Source organism: Bidens hawaiensis, unplaced genomic scaffold, assembly GCF_021521415.1.
Source record: "Bidens hawaiensis isolate Kalapana, Puna unplaced genomic scaffold, B.hawaiensis_p1.1 tig00011411_1, whole genome shotgun sequence".
Classification (NCBI taxonomy): Eukaryota; Viridiplantae; Streptophyta; class Magnoliopsida; order Asterales; family Asteraceae; genus Bidens; species Bidens hawaiensis.
In genome coordinates, this window is record NW_027491889.1 from 382,696 (window position 1) to 389,999 (window position 7,304).

General features: G+C 35.7%; 1 pseudogene across 1 annotated transcript; it reads right to left on the reverse strand.

Moving 5' to 3' along the window:
• Positions 1–692: 692 nt before the first annotated feature.
• On the reverse strand, positions 693–5,763 carry LOC143537854 (uncharacterized; annotated as a pseudogene). The gene is made up of 5 exons (XR_013136153.1): positions 5,183–5,763; positions 1,724–2,627; positions 1,443–1,653; positions 1,190–1,359; positions 693–1,090 (listed from the first exon to the last, which is right to left on the reverse strand). The product of XR_013136153.1 is annotated as an uncharacterized LOC143537854 (transcript).
• Between the last annotated feature and the right edge of the window lie 1,541 nt (positions 5,764–7,304).

Consider the following 7,304-nt stretch of genomic DNA (forward strand, 5'->3'; position numbering starts at 1 on the left):
AGCTCATAACTCGTCTTTTGAAGCTTCTTCACAGTCAAAACACGATTGAGCGTGTAGCAAGCAGTATTCATAGCCTCGTTCCAGAATTGAACAGGAAGCTTAGAATCCGCAAGCATAGTTCTTGCTGCTTCAATCAATGTTCTGTTTTTCCTTTTAGCCACCCCATTCTGTTGTGGTACGTAAGGAGCACTATATTCTCAATGAATTCCCTTTTGAACACAAAAGAAATCCAACACATTGTTTTTAAACTCCGTACCATTATCACTTCGAATACATCTCACTTTCAATTTGTATAGTGATTCGATCTTAGTGATTAAATTTTGAACCAGAATGGGTGTCTGATCTTACTCATAAATAAAACCCATGAATATCTTGAATAGTCATCAGTGACAACTAAACAGTACCAATCATCAGCGATACTCGCACGATTCACAGGAACGAACAAATCCATATGAAGTCGCTCTAATGAAGTGTCAATGGTATTGATTAACTTAGATGGGTGTGACTTCTTATCTGTTTGCCCTTTTTACAAGCAACACAGTGGTCGGATAACTTAAAGTGTTTTAAGGAAAAACCTTCGACCAAGTCATTTGCCATTAAATAATTCATCTTTCGAACATGAATATGACCCATTCTTCTATATCAGAGAATCGTGTCCTCTTCAGTTGCCTTAGAAACAAAACACGTTTCCACCAATGTTTTCAGACCCGGCCCGGGCGTCGACCTGGACGCCTCACCGGGTCAAAGGTCGGACCGACCCGGGAGGGTGGACCGGTGTTGACCTGGATGACGTCATAAATAATATATATATATATAATTACTAATATATAAAACATAAGTCTTAAAACATAAATAAGTCTTTCAAAACATACATTACAATCCAACAATCCAAAACATACATCACAATTTTAATCTTAAAACATAAATATCTTAAAAGTCTTAAACCAACATCCAAGTCTAAAACAAAACATAACCGAAAGCTGCATCCAATGTGTTTAGAGCGCATAAAAATCGCCATTGTCATTGTCCTCTTCCACAATATCTTCCGCAATATCATCCAATTCAATCACTTCATCATTGAAAGCTTCGTCTACAATTTAAAAAATTGACAAAACAAACCAAAATTGGTTATGTGTACATCATTAAAGATTTGTTTCTTTTAAAAGTTAAAAATAGTAAAACAACTAACATTCATCATGTGTTTTTGAAGTAGCCACTCTATTGTTACCTGGTGGCTCTTCTTCTAGCATACTTTCCAACTCATCATAATCAAGTTCACCTTCCGCCTCTTCATCAATTATCCAAAATTCGGTTTTATCAATGCTTTCGTAATCAACCGGGTCGTAGATCCTTTTTTTTCACATTAACCCTAATGAATTGATATGTTAAGTAAAAACTTAATGTATGCAATATACATATATATAACAAATTTTTGGTTTATATCATACCTATCTTGTAGACTCAAGTTGTAATGAATATATACAAGATCATGAAGCCTTTGATTCTCTAAACGGTTCCTCCTTTTGGTGTGGATTCTTTCAAAAACACTCCAGTTGCGCTCACATCCCGATGAATATGCAGTTTGACTTACAATTCTTATCAAAAATTCTCGTAACTCCGGGACATCTCCACCATACAATCTCTACCACTCATCTAATATTAAAAATTAGCACAATATTAAAATTGATGATATTAAAATTATTGCTAAGTAAAAAAAACTTACCAGATGGATTTTTCTTCACGCAGGGCAAAGCTGAGGGTCGACCAAATTGACCCTGTCGATCACGGAATTCGTGTAACTGTGACGTAAGCTTCACGATCTAAATGCGTCTTTTGCTCAATCATATCAAGCACACTTGTAAATGCATAATTCTTTTCAGTAGCATTTTCGAAATCATATTGAAATATTGGATTTAACCAATAAGAAGCAGCATGAAGACTCCTATGCAACATCCTATCCCAACGAGAATCAAGTATTTTAGTATACACTTCACAATGTTTTTTTTCCTGTGAAACAACTCTTCAATCCCTTTCTTTGCACGGGTCATACCTTCAAACACGTAACCTAACGAAGGTTGTTCATCAGAGTCACAAATGCGTAAAAACTTCAAGATGGGTGCCATCACCTTCACCGATATTAAATGATTATTCCAAAAATGTTAAGTTAAGAGAGTTTGCTTCACCTCCTTAGCTTTTGGTAATTTCAATACTTTCTTGAAATCATTAGAAGTAACCATAGCTTGCAAATCTTCTTTATGGTCGTGCAAGCTTTTTAATGCAATGAATGTAGTACCGAACCGAGTGGCACCGGGACGAATGATTTATGTCCAATCTGGTCTCTTCCTCAACCAATTCAAAGGCCACTTATGGTTATATATAAAAACAGTAATCCTAGACGCAAGCTGTACCGATTCAGCCATAGAAGGTATCTCTGATATATCCTTTAAAATCAAGTTGATACAATGGGCTGCACACGGTGACCAAGTGAGAAAAGGATATTTCTCACACAACAATCTTCCTGTAGCCTTGTAATTAGCAGCATTATCAGTGACCAAGTGGACGATATTCCTATAATCAACCAATTCAACAATCTTCCCAAACAAATTGCACAAATTTTCAGCATTGGTCTCTGTCACACCCTCAAATTTCAAATAACGGATTTTAACCACGAGGCGTGTGACATACCAGGATCTAGCTCATTTGCTATACCAAACATCCAATTCAACTATTCAAAATAGTATTTAGGTCTCATTCAAACATGAGAAAACAAAAACTAAACCATACAATTTTAAGTTTTGCGGAAGCGTAAAGTAAATGGTTTAAAATAATAAACCACGTGCTCAAACATGCACAACCCATCAAATGTAAACAATGTGAAATAAAAGTTCATGCGACAACTGTGACTCCTGACATATGCAATGCAACCCGCTCCATAGCACATCTAGCAATCTGGTCAAGTATAAATACTCAAGGGTCAACACGAGGTTGGTGAGTTCAAAAGTTGTAGTAAAAAGTAGTATAAATAGTATATATAGTATACGTAGCATAAGAAGTATATGTGTAAGTAGATTTAGCACTTTTCAAATATACCAGGGTGGCTAACCCATTTACAAGCTACTAGACGTTTGAACCGAAGCTGACTGTCTGTATGCCTTCTTACCAGGTATATCACAAAACTCTGGCGCATGTATGTTAGGACAATTTACACCCGTACGACCTCCAGTTGAGTTTTAGAAGGTAGGGTTTGTCAAATCCAATAGTACTACTTAAATTTCCCCGCGATCCCATCCTAACGGTTCAAGTTATGTAAGGACTTTAAGTGATATGAGGGCATCTAGTATACACTTGTGATATATAAGAAATTACATAAATCCAAAATAAGTTATTGCGTTTTCTTCCAAAAAACCAGTATGTAAGTACGTCTGTGTTTTCAATCCAGAAAACATGTATAGGCAAATGTTTTGTGTATTCTGTCCAGAAAACAAATAGGGAAAAAGCATGAACTCTCCTGGTATCGCGTGTAACATACTTTTCTCAAAACTAAAAGGATGCACTTGACTCGCTAACCGTTACCTAGTAACAATGTTTAAGTTATGATCATGTGTTCAATAACACATGACTCTAAAACCCAAGTATGGACTCACAAAAACTTGACCCGATGACTCTTTGGTGATAATAAGTAATTTCAAATTTACCAAAAGTCTTAACATGTATCCACACATCATATCACGGAAAATAAACCAAATATTTATCATACAACTCAACATATGATCATTCAGTTCACGAGACAGATTATGGCATGTACAAACTGATTTTATTAACTAAGTAAAACTTAAGGATAAATTATAAAAGATTTACCACAGTAGCATATAGGAATTAGGTTTCTAAAACAATTTTTATTAAATTTTCTCATGCATAAAAAATGCACAATAATTAAATCATTGCAAATAGGTACCGACAGTTCAACAACTTGCACAACAAAAATTTGTTTCATGGTTTTCTCAACTCATTTATCCAAATTGTACAAGTCCAATTGGGTTGTCTTATAGACTCATAATTATAAGTTCCAGAACTAGAACCAACCTATTTTAACTTTCCAAGAAAGAGTTATTATGTTGGGAAGACAGACCAGAATCTGACTCCCCGTATCAGCTTTGACATACATTTTTGTAAAATCATAAAAACAATTCAATACTTGTCCAAAAATTATAAACTTTAACTTTCTAGAAACTAGACTTCGAATACTATATCCTAGAATCAAGAATCGATCGATAAGAATCGTTTAACATCAAGTTACAAACCAATCAATAAACGAGAACGAATCTGTCAGCAAACTGTTGTCATCAAAACTCAAACCCTAATATGTTTATGTCATCCCTAGGGTTCTAAATCATCAATTAACATTATAATCATCAAAGTTACAGAGATTGAACATCTAGGGTTTCACAATAACTCATCAAAACATTAAAATTGATATATAAAACTTACCAATTAACATTAGGAATCATGTGAATCACTCAAAGACACCTCTAATTGCAAGATTAAGATTGAATGGATGATGATTGTGTGATGATCAGCCATATGGGAGCTGAGAGGCTGGTTACAATTCAGGGTTTGGGAATTAGGATTGGGTAATATGTTATTTTAATAAAATATTAATCATATTTACAACAATGACCCTTTTTGAATGAGTTCCGGCTTAAAACGAGCCTTTTAACACCAAACCGAATTATAACAAACCATTATGACTAAAATGCTAACCCAATTTAGTGAAAATAAATTCTCATTGATATATTTGCTATAACTATTTTATAAAATCCGAAAACGTACAAATCACGTGCAATCGAACGCAATTTTATGAAACACGCTATAAACTAAGCACATAATCATTTAGCAAGCAATTTGACACAGATAATATTATAAACATATGCTCAGGTACTATATCATAAATAATAGCAAGTTAAGCGAGCATAATGTACTAAATCGTGTAACACATAAAATCATCTAGCACATAACAATTATATCAAAATCATTTATTCATATTTCATTCGACATTAATCACCAACACTTACTAACAGACTCATGTTTGTGACTCATTAATGACTCGTGTAAATATTATGCACGACGTGTAAGATAACGAAGTTTGTGTTAACGGTGTTAATGTGAAAGTACTGGGTGTCACAGTCTCAATATCTGACGCATCAACGGTTCTAACAAATGAAATCCCTCTTGGACAATATACCAAGAAATTTATAATAGGTCTTTGTCTACTATCGCGCCATCCATCACTCGTAATAGTGCGACCAGTTTCTGACCACATCCTTCTTTGGCCTTCAATTATGAGTGCCACGCTTGCTTTAGCATCTTTCAATAAAGTCACACACAATGCATGATATGAGGTACCCGTATAACCATGCCCCATTGAAGCTACTTTGCTCATTGCAATCGGGAAGAAAGGAGAATTAGATGCATTCATTGGACAAGCATGATAAAACCACATAGTAATGGCTAAATCTGTATCATGTACTCTCCCTTTACTATTCCATATTGATTTGATTGAAGGCTGACAAGCATTGTAGTTATTTTCCAATGGCTGACTATTTGATGTAGAAGACACTTTCCTTTTCACCCGAGCTTGTTGTGGGGTAGTTGTTTGCCCTTCATCTATTTCCACACTAATTCCTTTTGGAGCTTGCAAACTTTCATCGTAAGCATTTTTCATAATACACCGGACATCAGCGGGAACCTTTGAACATGAAGTAACTTGTCTCTTTACTCCAGCCAAGTTTTGCTTCAGTCTATTAATACCTCCTCCACGAAATCCTTTACCACAAAACACACACACTATAAGCTTGTTAGTACCCAATCCATCGTCAACTTCAGTAACATATTTCCAAGTGATGTCTATTTTCATACGATTGCTTGATTAAACACTAGCCTGAGATTGTGGAGTTTCTTCAGATGGTATAGAATTCGATTCCATTTTCACAATAACCTATAAAGAATTGCACAAAATAAATTAACAATTTGTTACAAATTTACACTAACATACCGTTACAATCTGTTACAAATTTACAAATTAACAATCGGTTACCTATAAAGAATTGCACAAAATAAATTAACAATTTGTTAACAATCTGTTACCTATAAAGAATTACACTAACAACCAAATTTAGATAACCTAGACTTACCAATATGTTACAAATTTACACTAACACACCGTATTGGAAAATTAGTAAATTAACAACATGGAATTAACAATCTTTTAGAAATTAACAACAACCGAATTGGAAAATTAGTAAATTAACAATCAAATAGGTAAAAAGATTACTTACCAATTAGTAATGGAGCGGCGGTGGTGAGGTCGCAGGTGGTGGAGCAACGGTGGTGAGGAGGTGCGGCTGGATGGAGGAGTGGATGGAGGTGCGGCTGGATGGAGGAGTCAATGGGAGGTGCGGCTGGATGGAAGATACGGTTTATCTTGGATGGATGAGATAGGGTTTAGGTTATTATGGTTATTATCATTTAAAAGAAATACAAATCTACCGGTCTGACCACCGGGTCCGGTTCAACCGACGCCCGAGCAGACCGGCCGGCCCAATAGAAAACGGGTCTTACACCCCGACCCGGACCGGTATTAGGCCGGGTCCCGGACGGACCGGCCGGGTTTCAAAACCATGGTTTCCACAGAAGTTGATACTTTAGAAGACATGTTCAACACATAAATATCATTCGATCGAGGAGATCTCATGACTACCATGTCCTCGGGAATAACGTATCCCGGTTTCAGAATTAGACACTCTTTATCTGTAAAGACAATAGTATATTTCTTATCACATATTTGTGACACACTCAACAGATTGTGATCAACTTTATCACAGTTGTTGACTTTTTCAAACGTGATGCACCCATTTGACACATCACCCTCTTTTGTGATCGTACCTCCCGAATTACCAACAAACGCAACATATTCTCCTTGTATATTTTTGAAACTTGTTAAAAGATCAATATTGCCTGTAATGTGACAAGAGCATCCACTATCCATTATCCAGTTTTCACAAGAAACGGTCTTGGATGAACTCTACACATGAAAAGAAAATGATCCGTTCAAAAAGGCAGCCCAGGCCTCAGTCTTGGGCACCTCTAATGTTTCTCTTGAAGTTTTAACATTTAATGAATCCAAATGTTGCTTAGCTGCTTGTGAATAAGTCACAGGACATTTAGACTTTCGTCTTAAATATGCAGCTTGAACAATATTTGTATTCACATTTTTTCAAATAGGCCGTAGGAACGAATTTGGGCTT